The following is a 17,109-nucleotide window of genomic DNA, read 5'->3' as shown; positions in this document are numbered from 1 at the left end:
AAATAAAGCTTGAAAGACAGTTTGCTAGTAAAAATTTTCATTCCTTAGAAAATTTAAGTAAAATAGAACAACTTACCTTGTTGTAATTTTTTTTGCCAGTGTAATGATAATTACATTTAATCGTTCTTCTTACACTGAAAATACATCATTTGAAAGATGATGCAACACATTTGAAAAACACATTTGAAAAGAACTTATGATGAGCAAAACAATGATATAAGTTTTTTTCCGATTTGAATTTATTTAGGTGCAAAAATAATAAATATTATGGAACATGAATTTTATTATTTTAGGAGAAGTGTATTACAGTATTAACAAAGTTAAAATCAGAAGTTAAGGTAAAAGCAAGGTATGCATGAGAAGTTACAAGCCACAGAAAACACAACATAATTGGTGATGAAATATTTCTAGTAAGAAAAAAGATCTGAGACAAAAAGGTTTCCTTAACAATGTACTACTATCAATTTCTCTTGAAGCAAAATGATTGTCTAGAATGAGAATACTCTCTAGCAAAAATGAACGTAAACATATTATAAAGGTTTCATTTTGTACGTTTCTTTTATTATTTAATTTTATAAGACTTCAGCATTATAAATGAAGTGTGAGACAAGGCTCTAAGGTATACTGGCTTGGCACACATAGAAAATAAAACAGCATCAGTACTAAAATTAGACACATTAATAAAGGTGAAGAAAGAGTGAAACAACCTGAAGGATACAAGCTTTGTTCATGGAATGCAGGAACCATTATTTTGCTTTATTACATTTTTCTCCTATGAACAGCAAGAATGGAGATAAAATTCAGACTTACTTCTGCACATCACATATTTCAAAGTTAGCTGAAAGTCTATGCATTCTTTATTAAATAAGTACCAAGGTTAGTGTTTTAAATAACATTAGTGTATAACTGGTACATTCCAAACTGTTATAATGGTGTAGAGCAGCCAGATCACAGTTATACTTCCCTCATTCATCCTATTTTTCTTCCTTCCCCATGCCTCTCACATATGGTAGGAAAAATATGGAAACTATTTTTCTTCCTAACTATCCCAACTATAAAATAGAATCACAGAATCACAGAATATGCTGAATTGGAAGGGACCCACAAGGATCATTGAGTCCAACCCTTAATACTGCATAGGACTATCCCCAAGAGTCACACCATGTGCCCAAGAGTATCGTCCAAAAGCTTCTTGAACTCTGGCAGGCTTGGTGCTGTGACCACTTTCCAAGGGAGCCTGTTCCAGTGCCCAGCCACCCTCTGGGAATAGTTAATCAGCATTCCATAACACAATAGATCCTGAAATAAATTCTCTTTATATACAAATGTAGATACTATTATTAATTACTATCATTAATAACAATACATGTTATCATTTTGGTTAAATAGAAAAATATTTGACTTCTGTCTTCTGATTCTGATAGGAATTTCCCCCCACTGAAATGCTTCTTTCCAGTATTGTTTTAAAAAATATGTTAGGCAAACTCACTGGCCCAGGACTACCACCAAACACAATTTTAAAGAAGCATGCCACCTTGAAAGAGGAAGTTCTGAAACAAGTTTTGTTCTTATGCACATCACTCTAATGTTTGCTGTTCTGAGAGGATAATTACTTTCTGCAAGACATTATCTAAAATTCATTCAAACTTTGCATCCATTTAATTTCATTCTTTACCTGTGAATGTTATGTGTTCATATAATGAATTTGTCAGATGTTGCAAGTTGAGAGAACTGATCTCACTAAAATTAGTGTGAGATAAGTTTTTAATCTCTATTCAAGACTCTGATCCAAAACCTCCTAACAGCTAAAACATAAGTATTGTAATGCAGATTTATGCTGTGGTTAGTATTGAATTTTTATTGTACAAAGCAATAGGTCAAGTGCCATTCTTGCCTGCCTATTGTCTCATCATGGTCCAATTCTCAGCAGTTTTGAAACCTCTTTTAAAACAGATATTTTTCAATTGTGTACAACATGGTCATTGTCTGGAAATCTTTACTTTGATTGTGCTAATTCAAGAAGAAGGTTTATCTTAGGTTCTGGGTCCCTAGGGCCTACTACATTTTAGTGATCTCACAAGAAAAAGAAAGAAAAGAAAAAAAATAAAACTTGGGTTTATAGCTTCGGTCTTTTAATCTATAACAGTTAACAAATCATACAAAGAAAACTATATCTGAAGTCATATCTGGAAAAATATTTTTCAATATTTTATTCAGCTACAATATAATTTGGAGAGTCGAGGAATATTCTGTAAATTGGTAAATTATCAAGAACAGCTGTCATTTTCTTTATATAAATGCGCATGGTAATTTGCAAAACAATTCACTAATAGGGTAATACGTTTCTCAGTGTAAATAAAACAAATGAGCAAAATGCTTCCTTTGGTAAAACCACCAAAACTGGCATTTTTTCAAATTAAAATTCATAAAGAAAAAAGATCTGATCAAAGTTGATGTCTGCTTAAGCCTAATCACATGCGAAAAACACTGGTTTCTTTTAGTAGGGCATAAAAATTTCCAAATTAAATGGAGAATTGTCAATGTGGGGAGAGTGACATAACAGACAAAATTATATATCTATGATATAGTTCTTTGAGTTTTTTGAGTTGAATCTCATACAATTGGCCTTGGCTCATTGCTCCTAAGTGTCCAGATCCTCTGTAGAGCCTTCCTACCTTCCAGCAGATCTACACTCCTGCCCAACTTAGTGGCATCTGCAAACATATTGAGCTTGTACTGGATCAAGATATTAAACGGGACTGGCCTCAAAAGTCTTGACATGTTGCCATGACATACATATTAAAGGAGAATTTAAATATAACATATGCATTATAAAGTGTACAGCAGCTGACACATCATAAATAACCATTACATCAAACTTATAGTTGTTCTCAGCTCTAGAGAACCAGATTTCAGATGGATAAGATAAACCAAAATGAATTGCAAATGTCACATCTGCAATATAAGAAAGATATGGTTCACAGTTTTTTGATGGGTCCTTAGTTTTAACTTTTGTGAACAATCTGCCTGTTATATTTTCTGGAATTTTCTATGGTTTCCTTCCTGTATAAATCAACAGACCGCCAGTCTCAAGAATTTCCTATCCACCTCTTTCAGAGGCATTACTTCTATTTATTCGTAAAAAAAAGAAAAAAAAAAGGTGCCTTCAGATCAGACTTCTTGAATACATTCAATTTACAGGTTAAAGATGTTTGTAAGCAATTTCAAAGGCATGTGCCTACCTGGAGCTCTGTAGAAGTTTTGCAGATGTACATCTGTACATCTAAACTTAATAAATATATTACTAAATAAGTCAGGATAAATAAATACATTATCATGAAATTTAGAATAGTTAAAAATCTTCTTATACAAATTCACCATGGCATACATTTTATAGGAGAATTTAGATATAATATATGCATTATGAATTGTATAGCAAATGACACATCATAAATCAGCAATTGCCATTTAACAATAGAAGTTTTATATACTCACAAATGACATGTACACTATCCTTTTGCTTATTCTCTTTTTCTGCAATATACTTTTATAAGATTATAATATATGAAAATTTTCAGACTGCTTGCTAAACAATTCTGTATTCTTCATCAAGTGCAGCTATTTATATTCATTACTTAATATCATGGTCTCCACACATACAGAAAGAAAACATTAAATCAACATCCAAAGATGAATTTCTATCAGTCCATAGGCATATTTTTATTCTACTACTAAAGTCAATATTCATGTTTTTAGAGTCCAGAATAACATTCTTTAAAAGTAATAAAAAAGGATTTGTTTTAAATCACTGGAATGTAGAAAATTGAGCATTAAGTCTAAAATGTCAGTCCTCAGTGAGCCTGCCATGGTTAGATTTTGCAGGTAACCTAAGGAGCTCAAAATACAGAGAAGTGAGTTTCTGTTCATTCAAATTAGAAAGGGCAAATACAGCAAACTATTGAAATACTGACAACATTAAAAGGGAAAAAAAACAACGAACAAACAAAACCCAAACCAACCAACAAACAAAACCCGAATAAATCTGTCACTAGACTTGAGACCTATGCAAGAAATTGAATATTTTTAAGTGGTCTAATGTATTTCTTTTAAAGATGGCACAGGTAGGGACAAGACTACTTTGATTTTTGCCAACTATCCTGAAGTTTCTCTTGATGCAAGACAAATGTTAAAGCAGAGAAAGAAAAATTATATTTGCATAATTTAAACGTAAAGATCTCATTTACTATTTTGGAAAGTGACAAAAATAATCTACTACTTTGATATACACATTCTGCCTTTGGTATGAACAACTCTCCTATTAAATTCTTGAAGCACTTTAGAATATGTTCCTTTCATTCTGTTAAACCAGATTAAAGGGGACTAGAATGACAGATGCCTACGTTTACAATCAATCATATAATGGTTCTGGTGCTTGAGATTATAACTTCTCTAGATTTGAAAAATTTTGCTTACTTCTTTATTTTCCCTTAAGAAAACAAAGAAGGTGGCTTTTTTTCCTTCTCCATATTACCCAAATTTCACAAGCACATCTCAAATATTGGAGATATGCTCAAATATTTTCTCAGAGTTTGGGACAGCAAAGGTCGGACAAGAAAGATTGAGACAAGAATGCCAAGAATGCCTTTATCTCCTTAAAGTCTCTCTGAGAAGTTTCCACTAACCTTGCTAGTCTTCTGTTTTTTACACAGTTCAGAAATAGGTGCAATAATGTCATTGAAATTTTCAACAAAACTTCTGGAATATCCTGAAAGGCCTGTGAAAGACTGATTTTAGGCATTTGGGTCAATCTAAAATAGCCTTTGCATTTAAGTGAATGGGATACATTTCTTCCTTTATCATCAAAGTTATTTTTGAACTACATTAGACCCCTTTGAATAGTGTGAAATCTGTAGATATGTTTCCCCAAATAATTCCATGCTTGCTTTCTTCTGTTTCCAGCCTCAAATGGTGGTGATGCCATCAATATGAGTTTGCCATGACTATGTGTCATGGGTTAAGATTGGCCCCCCTGAGAGTTGGGGGCTCAGAGGTGATTGGGTGCCAGGGCAGTGTTCCCTGGAGGGCCAATCACCGCTTGTTTTGTTCGCTTCTGCTGAAAAATCATATATACACAACCACCAGAAACTGTTGGCAATTCTGTCTGTGTCTGCTGCTGTGTGTGGGTGTAGAAGGCCAGGGGGTGGCAGGGCCTCCTTCTTTCCTCCCTCCGGAGGGGGAAGGGGAGCCCTGCGGCCGCCCAACTCTGCCTAGGCCAGAGTTGGCGGCAGCATTGGAGTAAGTGTGTTTGTTGTGAGGAGAGAGGCTCACAACCATTGAGGTAAGCAGGAGAGAGAGAAGGCAGGCCTTGCAGCCAAGCCCTCTTCTTCCCCCCACCCCACTTTTGCAGTTAGATTGTAGAGGGAGGCTTTTTCTTTCCCTCCCATCATGAGTGGAGGAGAGGCTCAGCATTGATAACGAAAGCAGTTCGGTGCCAGAGAGAAGAATCCCAGGCAAAATTGGAGATGGACTGGAGAAAGGCCCGGAGGATGTCTTTGCTGTGATCTAAACAGAGGATAGCTGAAAACTCGGAGGAGGAATCATCATTCCAGGACGCGTACGTTGATAAGCTGACTGACCTACAGCAACCTACAGAACCGAGGTATGAGACTGAGAGAGAGATCACACAGCAGAAATGACACAGAACCAAGGAGAAAGGACTCAAAGCTATCTTCTTGGACTTCGTGACGAGAAAGGACTTCAGCAACCAGCTGGAGGTTGGTGAGGGAGTGTTTCAGGTTCCCTAAACACTTCCACGAGAGAGAGACTGTGCTACCTATCATCCTTGAAAGGCTTTTCCTGGACTAAAGTTAAAAGGAGAAGCTTCAAAGGGACTGATAGAAGTGTAATATATATATATATATAGTTGCTTTTAGCTTGTATAGTATTTATTTGTGTAAATAAAATGTATATATTCTTCCCCCTTCCCCTATAGAAGCCTCTGGCCTGAAAGTTTTCTCTTTGGTGTTGGGATAAATTGTGGGAAGGTGTGTAGGAAGCCTGGAAATTGGATTTTGGATTTCTAATGTGGCTCAAACTGCCACACTGTGTAATTCAGGCAGCATTTAGCTGACCTTCCTCAATATGCAGTTGAAGGACTAGTCAGCCTTTTAACATGATCTTGGCTCCCATCAGTGATCAGAACAGGTTTTATTTTTTCTCTGTGGAAAGAGGGTTTTCCAGTTAAATCCATTGTACTGGATCAATAATAATTTATTTTACATGAGTAACTCATCAAGGAATTTGTAGTAAAAACTTAGGTAAACATAACCTAACTTAGGTAAACATGACCACAACCACAGTTTTACCCCTTTTGTGGTGATCATAGAATAAACCAACAATATCCATCACGACTCCAGGGAATGGCTTCCTAGAAGGGAGTAACACTAGCTTCAAAAAAATCTCTTGCTTTATTTCTTACGTGTCTAAAAAAATTCACTTCCAATAATACACAATAGTTTTTCATTTCTCTATGGTCAACATACCAATATTTGATCGAGCATTTTATAAGCTTTATCTGAGCTATGCATGATATCTCATACATACTTTTGATGGATTATAAGTATATTTTTCCTAGATGAATGCTTCTGCACAAGGATCAGTTCTAGGAAGTATATCTCAATATTTCTCCTTAATATTTCAGGCTTAGATTTGTAGCTTGGTAAGCAAAAAAATTTTTCTGGGTTCTGAAAGAAACTGCAGGAATTTTGTCTATACAGATGTTAAGTTCGCGCAGTCCTGCTAGCTCCTTGTCTCATGGATATCATATTATGCTTGAATATGCCTCAGGTGTTCTTTAGTTTTCTTTTTCCTGTTTGCAATGTTATTCCTGTAACATAAGCCTTCTCCCCCTCATATATATTTGTCTCCCTGAAGTCTAAACACACACATTAAGTACTTCTTCCACTAAAAAATATTAGATTAACTAATTAAGAGAGATTTTTAAAAAATCACTGCAAAAGTATCATCTATCACCTGGGAAAATCACCCTGTCCTTACAACTTGCCACACACATGCATCTTTCTCCTTTTATCTCACATCCTAAAGCTATGCATTGAGCTATTAATATTTCCTTGGAGAAGGAGACATAAGAAAGTTTTAGTCAAAGAGACTTAATCACAACCATAATGGATGATTCTTGTCGTGAAGTAGTTCTGTATTGTTTTGTCATGGTCTGATATTATGCAGCATTTGCCATCTTCACAGAATAAGAGGATTCCTGACTTGAAAGCATAACTTCCTACAGCTGAAGATAAGAGCTTCATAATCCAGTGTAACAGGTGTTGTTGATCAAACATACAAAGGACAAGTAGTACTGGGTTTGCACTAGCACTGCAAATAAGGGATGTCCATCAGGAAAAAAAAAAGTACAAATACCTATTAAAAAAACCCCAAAACCAACAAAACAAACCAGTAAAAATGTATTATTTTTTTTGCCACTGATAGAAAGCACCAGCTGCTTGAGATATCAAAAACACATTTGATTTTTTTGATTATTTTTGTCTATATTGCAATGTGTGTCAGAATCTGCAAATTCTCAGAAAAATAAATGTTTCTGTATAAGAGAGAGGACTATAGATATTAACTGTGCACAATAAATATTTACATTCACAGGAAAAGAACACCTGTTTTTACAGCAGTTATTGTATTAGATAGTACCCAAGGACATTAGTGATTAGGACAAAAGCGCAGGTACATATAACTTCATAATATGAGCCTGTGATGAATTTGCTTGTGGGTTCTGGAAGGAAAAGTGTTCTATAGCAGTATGGAAATCTGGGTAGCTCAGAGGGCCTGGAGGTATTTGCACTATGACCTATTTTTTTATATGTTCATCTAAATATATGAAACTTAAAGATTCTGAGTTGATAATAATATTTTCTGTTGTGATAGCTCATGGTTCTGATAGCCAAATTTAGTATAATAGCTTAGTACTGCATTTCTTTACCATATAAAACATTAATACAAGATTGACTAAATATCTCTTCTAAAGTCTATAGAGCCCAGAGACTATTAAGAAATCCTGGTTTTGTCTTCAGGGGGTTCAGTTTCCTTTCCATACCTGCAGATAGCTTTTGTGCACTCAGCTTTTGAAGGATGGATTTTTTCAAAGCTAAGGGGGAGGAATGCTAATAAATCACATCTTTATGAAATATTCATTAATTCAGTGAGTTCTTTACAAGGCTGCTGCCAAGGCAGTGCAGGGTGACGAATTACATTTTACACACAGAGGAAATGGCTGACAAGATACATTGTCTATACAGAGGGTTTCCTGAATGGTCACATACAAACCTAACCAACAAAAGTTGTTTACACTACTAAGCAAGCAAGACAAAAATGCAGCTGTGTCTATCCCTGCCAAGTTCCTGTACCTCCTCTTTTATGAAGAATTTTCCCTCCTGGCTTAGTTCTACTTTGTAACAGATTTTGTTCTTATGAGGTGCTTTATTTGGAATGGTAGTTGAATGAAGTCAGATGGTAAGAAAAAATTGAGCCAGCGTTGTGGCCTTTGTTACATCTTATAAGAGGATGTGGACTTGCCTCAAGGTCTCTCTTATTCATGTGTCAGCAGTCATCAGCAAGACACTGCACAAAAACAAACTGAATGTTCCTTCACTAGAGAGTGAAACGGAATCTCTTTCTTGATTGCCTCTTTCATCTCTTTAACACTCTGAAAGCAACCCCTGGGTAGCAAGGACACTGGAATCAGTACGACTATGCTACATCTTGCCTACAACTGTGCCCTAACACAACATCATGATAGAAGATGGTGTTCTTGTGAAAGCACTCAAAGGACATATCTTTCATTACAAGGTACATATCTTTTGGCTGGCTCAGTAAAAGAGGAATGACACAGATTTACAAAGACTCAAAAGCAAAGTTTGCAGAAAGTAGCCATTAAAATGTAATGGAACTCTTTCTCTTCAGTGGAGCATACAAACTATTCAAGAACTAGGTTTTGTCCCAGACATGAAAGAAGACAAGATGCAAGGACTGTGACTTAATGAGATTGCGTCTTTATTAACTCATCTGGGAACTATGCAGATCATCTTAATTATTTCCACTTTCTGGAGAGCAGACTCCACCATATTAAAAACCTATACCCTCTGGACTTTTAACGTGGATGTTTGGCAGACTTACCACCTTCTGTGTATATGAAGGTGAAAGGGGATGTTAAAAAAAAAAATATCTCCAGGTCACCATGATGCTTTTTTATTTTGTTGATACTGATAGGGGTTTTTTTGGGTTGCTGTAGAGGTTTTTCTGTGTTTATGTCTCCACCTTATAATTCCAAAACAATATGATTTTGAGAACAATATGGTTTTCCTAACCTGGAAATAAAATAACCTCCTCTTAATTTTCATATTAGCCTCCTTCCATATATGATCGTAGAATAGTTTGGGTTCAAAGGAACCTTAAAGATCATCTAGTTCCAATCCCCCACCATGGGAAGGAATGCCATCCACTGGAGTAGATTGCTTGAGGCCCTATCCAACCTGACCTTGAACACTTCCAGTGATGAGGTATCCACAACTTCTCTGGGCAACCTCTTCCAGTGCCTTAGCAAACTCTGAATAAAGAATTTATTTCTAACATCTAGTCTAAATCTCTCTGCTTTTATTTTAGACAGTTCTGCCTTGTCCTATCACTATCAATCTCTGCAAAAAGTTGCTCTCCTCTTTCTTATAAGCACCCTTTACTGGAAGATACTGGAAGGCTACAGTGAGGTTTCCCTGGAGCCCTCTATTCTCCAGGCTGAACAACATCAAATCTCTCAGTCTGTCTTCATAGGAGAGGTGCTCCAGCCCCTGAATCAACTTCATGGCACTCATCTGGACTTGCTGAGCCACCCCACTCCCCCAGCTCTTATTTCGGCTAGTTGATCTTCATGAGGTTCTCATGGGCACATTTCTCAAGTTTGTCCAGGTGTCTCTAGATGTCATTTCTTCTTTCTGTTGTGTTAATTTCACTGCTCAGTTTCGTGTTGTCTGCAAACTTGTTGAGGGTGCACTCGATCTCACAGTCTAGGTTATTGTAAAGATATTTCCATAAACAATGTTTGTGCTTGATTTCAAGTCTTAAAAAAATCCCCAAATCCCTGAGCATTACCTGCTGTATTAAGTAAGGGGGAATAGTTGTTATATGAGGCCCTATCAGTATTTTAAAATTGGGAATATTCTTAGCTCTCTCACAGGTAGACACTGTGTAGTTTTATATCTGGTGGCTGATGTGAAGACTTTAAATTCTGAGTTAAGTTTATGTATACTTGATTTTTTCCCAAGAAATCTGGAATTATGCATTAAAGATCATATCATAATCTAATCACAGACTTAAGGAATAGCTTGAATGGGTTTTAAGACTGTAATACATTTTAAAGAGTTTCCTGTGGCCAAATTCAGCTGATCTGTAAATATCTTGTTTGCACATAAATATGAAATACCTTCTGTTTTCAAAATTGACATGTACGTAATTAAGAAAAAATATTTTTTCAATAGCAAGTTAAACAAAACAACTTGTTAAAGGAACAAGAAAGTAAGCTATTAATTTTTGTTGCTTCAGAAACACATCCATATGTGTTTCTGTTAACCTAGGTATAACCCATTTATTTTGGAGAAAAAACATGCAGTCCCTCAATCATTTTAGGTCAAGTTCTCCTGAAATTCATCACATTCATATTCATGAGAATTAACTAGCAGAATTTACAGGCACACCATCTATAGTAAAAGGGCAAACACTTTCCTTTCTGTAGTGGGGTCATGAGCATTAAATGTAGACAATGCTATTGAAATGCATAATAATTAAAAATAAGAAGTTGAAGAAGTAAGTCTAATGGGAAATGTTCTGTAATTTGTTTCAGTTTCTAAGGTCAATTTTTAACAAATTGAAATAAACTTCCATTTGAATCCTTTCCACCCACCAGGGAACATACATCATTGAAGTATCACTGAAGCATGTCATCTGGCTTTTCCTCTGCTCCTAATCTCCCCCATCCTTGAAACGTCCCCTGTACTGAGATTGTGAATAGAGAGGCAGAGGACCAGTTTGGATATCCATACACCTTCAAGCATTTGTGGAAGATTTTTGTTCCCTTGACACCAGCTAGGCTGGAAAAACTGGACCAGAAAAAGTATCCCTGAACCTTTGCTCCTCCCTGTTGAGTGAAGATAGTTCCTCACGGAACAAATTAAGTCCCCATGCCCTTTATCAACTTGGCTGTAGAGTTCTTAAATGAAATAGGAAGTTTAATAATAACTGACGTTTTCACAGATTTTACATGTTTAAAGCAAAAAAAAAATTATTTGATCAAACTAGATTTTTCTCCAAATTTAATTTCTTTCTTTGTGTCTTTCATTTTTAGTCTTACTATATATTGTACAAGTTCATTAAGGACTTTTGAATTAGGGCTTACGATACCAGTATTCAAATATGCCTATTTATTTCTGACACTAACATACTTCTTCCCTTGTTTTACTTTGTGAAATGGCTACTGTGAATCTACAGTATCATTTTGATAGTATTTTATTCACACATATTTATGATGTTACGTTTATTTCATCAAATTCAAAGTTTAAGGCTTTTTGACTCAGCTGTAATCTCACGAGAAACAGATTTCCTTAGACTTTTTCCAGATGATAGTAATATCATACTCAGCTAAAGACATGGGGTTGCACCCCACAAATTATCAAAAGTATGATGAAAGTTTTCCTTTTCCCTTTGAGGTCTTAGTCAGAAATGTGTATTGTCCATGTCAGCTTCCAGACCTGATTGAGAAATTCATCTCCTAACATTTAGCACCAGTTGTCCCAGTATGTGCCAACTTCTGCAATGACATTGAGGATTAAAAATCTGAAATGTGGTTTAGGGAAGGCTCATGGAGTTACTTTACAGTAGCATTCCTAAGGCTATAGATCAAGAGGAATTTAACAAAAAGATCAGGCCTAGTGATGAGGGAAAGCAATGCATTTCTTTAACTTTCAATGTCTTTCTAAACAATGGCTTCCTTAAAAAACAACCAGATCCAGAAGATCACACTTTTACAGCATATTCACCCGCAGACAGAAAAAGGCACTGGTGCCTTGTGCCATATGTATGCTCTCCTTTTGCTTCAGAGGAGGGTAGAAGGGCTAAGAATGCCTTCAGGGTAAAGATTGTACTGAAAATCTCTATCAGCACTGATGGCATGAGTTTTGAATTAAAACACATATGCTGATTTGGATTTATCTTTTTTTTATTTCTTTTCTTACTTTGGATAAGTAATTTGGGAATACAAGCAAAAACATATTACATCATAGATAAGATTTAATCTTAAAATTGCCTTGACTAAGCACTATTATAAAATTCAGGAAGAGAGCAGGGCTTGGGGAAAAAGTGCATTTAGAAAGAAAATGTGTGTTCAGGGTAACAAATGGCAAATCATGGTGATAGCCTTTATTGGTTCTGAAGTTTGATTCTTTACAGTGTGTCTTGTAGTAGTGGCAATTTATGTCACACCTCAGAAGTTGCGTTGTTGGGTTAACTAACTATAAAATCCTTCCACTGTATTTTTCCCAAAGAGCTATCTCTATACACATGTGAGTGAGTGCACAATAATCCAGTAAACGCTAACCTCCTTGTTGCCTTTCTGAACCATCCTCCTTGATGTTCATGATTATGAGCTCATCAAATACGTTAATGTTAATCTTTTCTTTTTTAGCGTAAAAAAACCCCAACAACTCAAACATGGGAGAGGGATGCAATAAGTATGAGACTAGAGTCAGTTGGTATTTTTCCTTATATGAGCAAAATATTACGAAGTTGTCCCTATGTTACATTGCTTCTCCCAAAAGAAGCAGGACATAATGTAGTGTGCAGTAAGTAGAAAGACTAAGATATATGAATCACTGTCAATTTCCTTCTTTCAATTTTTGAGTAACCTTGAAAGAAATACTTGAAAGAACTAATTCTGAAAGAAATAATCTTGAAAAATTACCTTGAAAGAAAGACTCATCTTTTTTTTCTTTTCTTCATGTCACACCTGTGCTATTGAGCTGATTTACCTGTGAGCACGTTGACTTGATTCAACTTGAGCAGAGCAATAACAATGCAAATTTGGAGCAGACTTCCTGACTAATCCAAGAGTAAATTTTCATTGTACTGACTGCCTTCCCTAGAGAAAGTGAGAAATACCCTCTCTTCTGCTTAGCTTGTCATTTTCTCTGAATGTTGAGTTATCTGCAAAGATAAAAGGTGAGTATGCAATACCCGTTGTGCTTATCACTGCTTGAAGAGCTAGATTGAAGGTTTATCTGCCATGTCATGCTACTTCCTACTTCAATGCTCTGAGGTTTCTTCCTTTTTTCCTTTATAGTTGCAGTCGTTCTTTTGCAAAAAGACCTAGAAGTGCTACTTCTAGAATTTGATGTCTATTTTGATAATTGTAGTTTGCATACAGATATATAAGAAAGGTATTGCTTACAGAAAAGGTACTCTATGACTCATAGTTTTATTTTATTATTTGCTAGGATTGTCATAATAGGGGTAATAATTATGTTTTGAATGTTTGGAAGTGACATTGCTGTGGAGTTGGAACTTCAAGAAAAGAAATTATAGACATGATTTAGGCATCAGCATTTTATTTTTCCTTTTAAAAAAATCATTAGTAAATTATAATCCAGAGATTATAATCTCTGCTGGAGAATCAGGAATTCCTGAAATATCGGCTCAGAAAAAGGCTATCAAAAGGTCTGTTACTCAGTTCTGGCACAATTTGGAGTAAAAATACCTAGAACAGGTTGTTTCCAGTTCCAGATCAAAGAACAGGTGAGGAGAAGACATTTCTTGTTTCACCCATGTGGACCCTATCTCTTGCTTTTTGTAATGTATAGGAGGAAATGATCCTCTTCCCTTCTGGTTTACTCAAGGGTTTAGGGAGAGATGCTCAGGCTGCCTAATGCTGTTTTATTTAGCCAGTTTGGAAAAGCAAATAGAAATCTTTCCTTATATTTGAAAGCCAAGATTTCCCTGGGTGTTGGCCTACATCCATTGCAAACATCTGGCATCTTTAATGGCATAAGAAATTTCAATATGAGAAAAAAGTAGAGCTATTACTCTCATCTCTAATTCTTCTCACACCCCACCACTAAATAGTCCTTTTAGTACTATACCATCCCAGTCATAGACTATCCTTTTCAAATAAGCCATCATCTCAGCATCAGAGCCTCTAGGTGCTTCCACCAATCCCTGGTGCAGTTCCTTCACTCCCAAACTCTGCTTTCTACCAAAACAATCCAAGAAAAAAAATATCCAAATATCACAGATAACATTGTACTGTAATCTCTTGAATTTATTTTCAGGATTTAAACAAAAGAAAACCAAAATCTTTTAGCATCCTTCCAGTTAATGTTATCTTCCTGTTTAATCACCCAGGAAGAAAAATAGCATCATACTCTGCAATGACCTATATACTACTAATTCTTTTAAGTTATATATGTGAATTGGTAAGACTCATTTTCTCCTATATAATAATCATCTTGACAAAAACAGATGGTAGCAGCATGCCGAAAAGTTATATGGCACGTCTGATAGGCAGGGTTCAATTTAATGCTGCAGGATGGTACCTCTGGTTCAGTGATGACAGTATGTTCCTTTAAGCCAACAAAGTATTTAGCAACTCACTGGCTACAAGGCTTTTTTTTCAACCTTTCTGTACATGAGCCTTCCTATCACACTTTTGAATGTACATGTAGTGATCTAGAGACAAAAACTTTATAAGAATGGCATTTTCAAGTTTGTGTCCTGAAGGAAATAGGCATTGTGTGTAGCTGTGGAAAACTGAGTGATTAATTTTATGATGGGAACATTAATATGCAGTTTGGGATCATATAAGACTACAGGTTTTAAAAGGACTCGTTGGGTTTATGGAAACTTTGATGAATTTTGGAAACACTTAATTCCCAAGGATAATTTTGGTTCACATAAAATCCCAGTGACAAAAACAGTTTGAAGGAAATCCATACGGAATCCATATGAAAATGCCTTTTGAACAGGATTCTTTTCTACCTTAGTCATATAAAATGATGCTGTGATTTTCTATGGTTGTGTGTTTATTCTTGAAATTTTTATTCACTGCATAACTATCAAAAATCAGAGATGGGAAGGAGAAAATGTGTTGCTGAATATCAGTATTTAGCAGAAAAAAAAAATTGATATTTTCAGTTAAGAAACCAAATCAGTTATTTATAACTTTTTATGGAATTTTGCAATATGTATTTTATTATAATTTATGCTTGTTTTTTCTAATCTATTTTAATGATGCAGATGTGAAATGTTAAAAAGCAAGCTACAAGTAGATATCATCCACCAGGGTATTTTAGGTTATTAAAAAAAAAACACATATGTGTGCTTTTGTATGAGTGTTTCTATATACATGTGCAAAAAAGAGAGAGCAGAAATAGATATCTACCATTCCATTATCTCATTCATCTGTCCGACTGTCTAAGCAATTCTCTGACGAGGTTGCTGTATGAAAAACCTACTTCCATTTTTTTTTTTTGTTGCTGCAATTGTGGAGTTAAAGATCTAGTAGAAGTCTACTACTGTTCAAAATTAACAGACAGTATTATTTACATTTTAAAACTCCTGTATCTTCAATTAATACCTTATTTTAAAATCTGACTGTGATGGTTAATGACTGAGTCTCTGAATATTAGTACAAGACTGCTGTCCTAAACCACTACCATTAGCCTGCAATGCAGTAAATTTTTGACAGCTATAACAAAGCATCACATCTTGCTGTCTTGTGAGCCCAGGATGCTGAAATGCTCTCTGTCATTGCATAGTCAAGCAAATGCTATTTCTATTTAATACTGTCACTCAAAGCAATAAGATCAGTTGGTCACCTACAATTGTTTTCCTCAATTTGCTTTATTAAGCAATACCTATGAAGTTTGCTTACCTGACAGATATTTGAAGATCTTTGTATTTAATTGGAGTCTGTGATCCACAAATGTGTGAAAAAGTAGGTGATTTCTTTGCCATGTAAGTGATCTTTTGTCTTAGGGTAGCAAATACTGCTAGACGATGTGTTGCTGAATCCTTACCTCATTTCCAGTCAGTGATTGTATAAATGAGATGCAATAGTTGCTGTTTATCGGGTGATTTTCATCCCTAAATTAATGCAATCTGCCGTGCAGCAGTCATTCCATGAATACAAGGCTGTAAATTTCACTGAATGGTTTTCCAACATAAGGCTGGTTTGTTTGAGTCTTCCATGTTTATAGGTACATAAATTGAATCTCAGTCTTATGTGGAAGCATCACTGCTTTAAAAGCTATAAACAGTGCAGATCAGAATACTGATTCACTCCCACACAGCTAGTTTTTGTGTCAGACAGCTACATATGTGCAGTGGCCTGCAAAACTATCCAAATATCAAGGTAATACCTTTAAATATAGGGCACTCCAGGAGAGGCAATTTTCCACAACATTCAAAGACAGGAGTTGCTAAAAGCTGGAAGCGAGGCTATAAAGAGTGTTGGTCTGAACTAATAGAGCACCCACATCTAATTTAGCTTATTTTTCTATTGGTCTCAGCTTCTTTTTTTATTACTCCACTGTTGTAAATAGTGACCTCACCGTTGTTATCATTAATAAACCTTGTTGTTCATTTCAAGAAAGCAGAACTGGCTAATACTTTTGAAGTGTTTATAAGTAAAGATTCATACTGTAGTCCTTTCTCAGGCAACAACAGAATTAATCAAGAGCAGAACATGAAGATTTGGTTTTGATGAAAAAAATGCTAATATGAAACACCTCAAGCTGCAATTTCAAGTACGCTGTCAGCGAGCACTGCTGCCTCAAGCAGCAGTTCTGACCTCCTTCTCTACCTGACAGCTTATTCTCACCTTGCTTTGCTTTGTCCCTTGGGCTAGCAGAAATCTTTGTACTGCTGCTCATTGAACTAGATCAGGGAACCAATCAGAGGTAAAACTGTTTTTTTTTTTTTCAGATTAATTTTAACTTAGATCAGATTCTCAATTTGGTTCACCACAGGATGTCATGAGGAGGAAAAGGT

This window comes from Manacus vitellinus, unplaced genomic scaffold (assembly GCF_001715985.3).
Source record: "Manacus vitellinus isolate BGI_N305 unplaced genomic scaffold, ASM171598v3 scaffold_6_pilon, whole genome shotgun sequence".
NCBI classification, from domain to species: domain Eukaryota; kingdom Metazoa; phylum Chordata; class Aves; order Passeriformes; family Pipridae; genus Manacus; species Manacus vitellinus.
The sequence above is the reverse complement of the archived record's forward strand: the minus strand, read 5'-3'. Positions refer to the sequence as shown.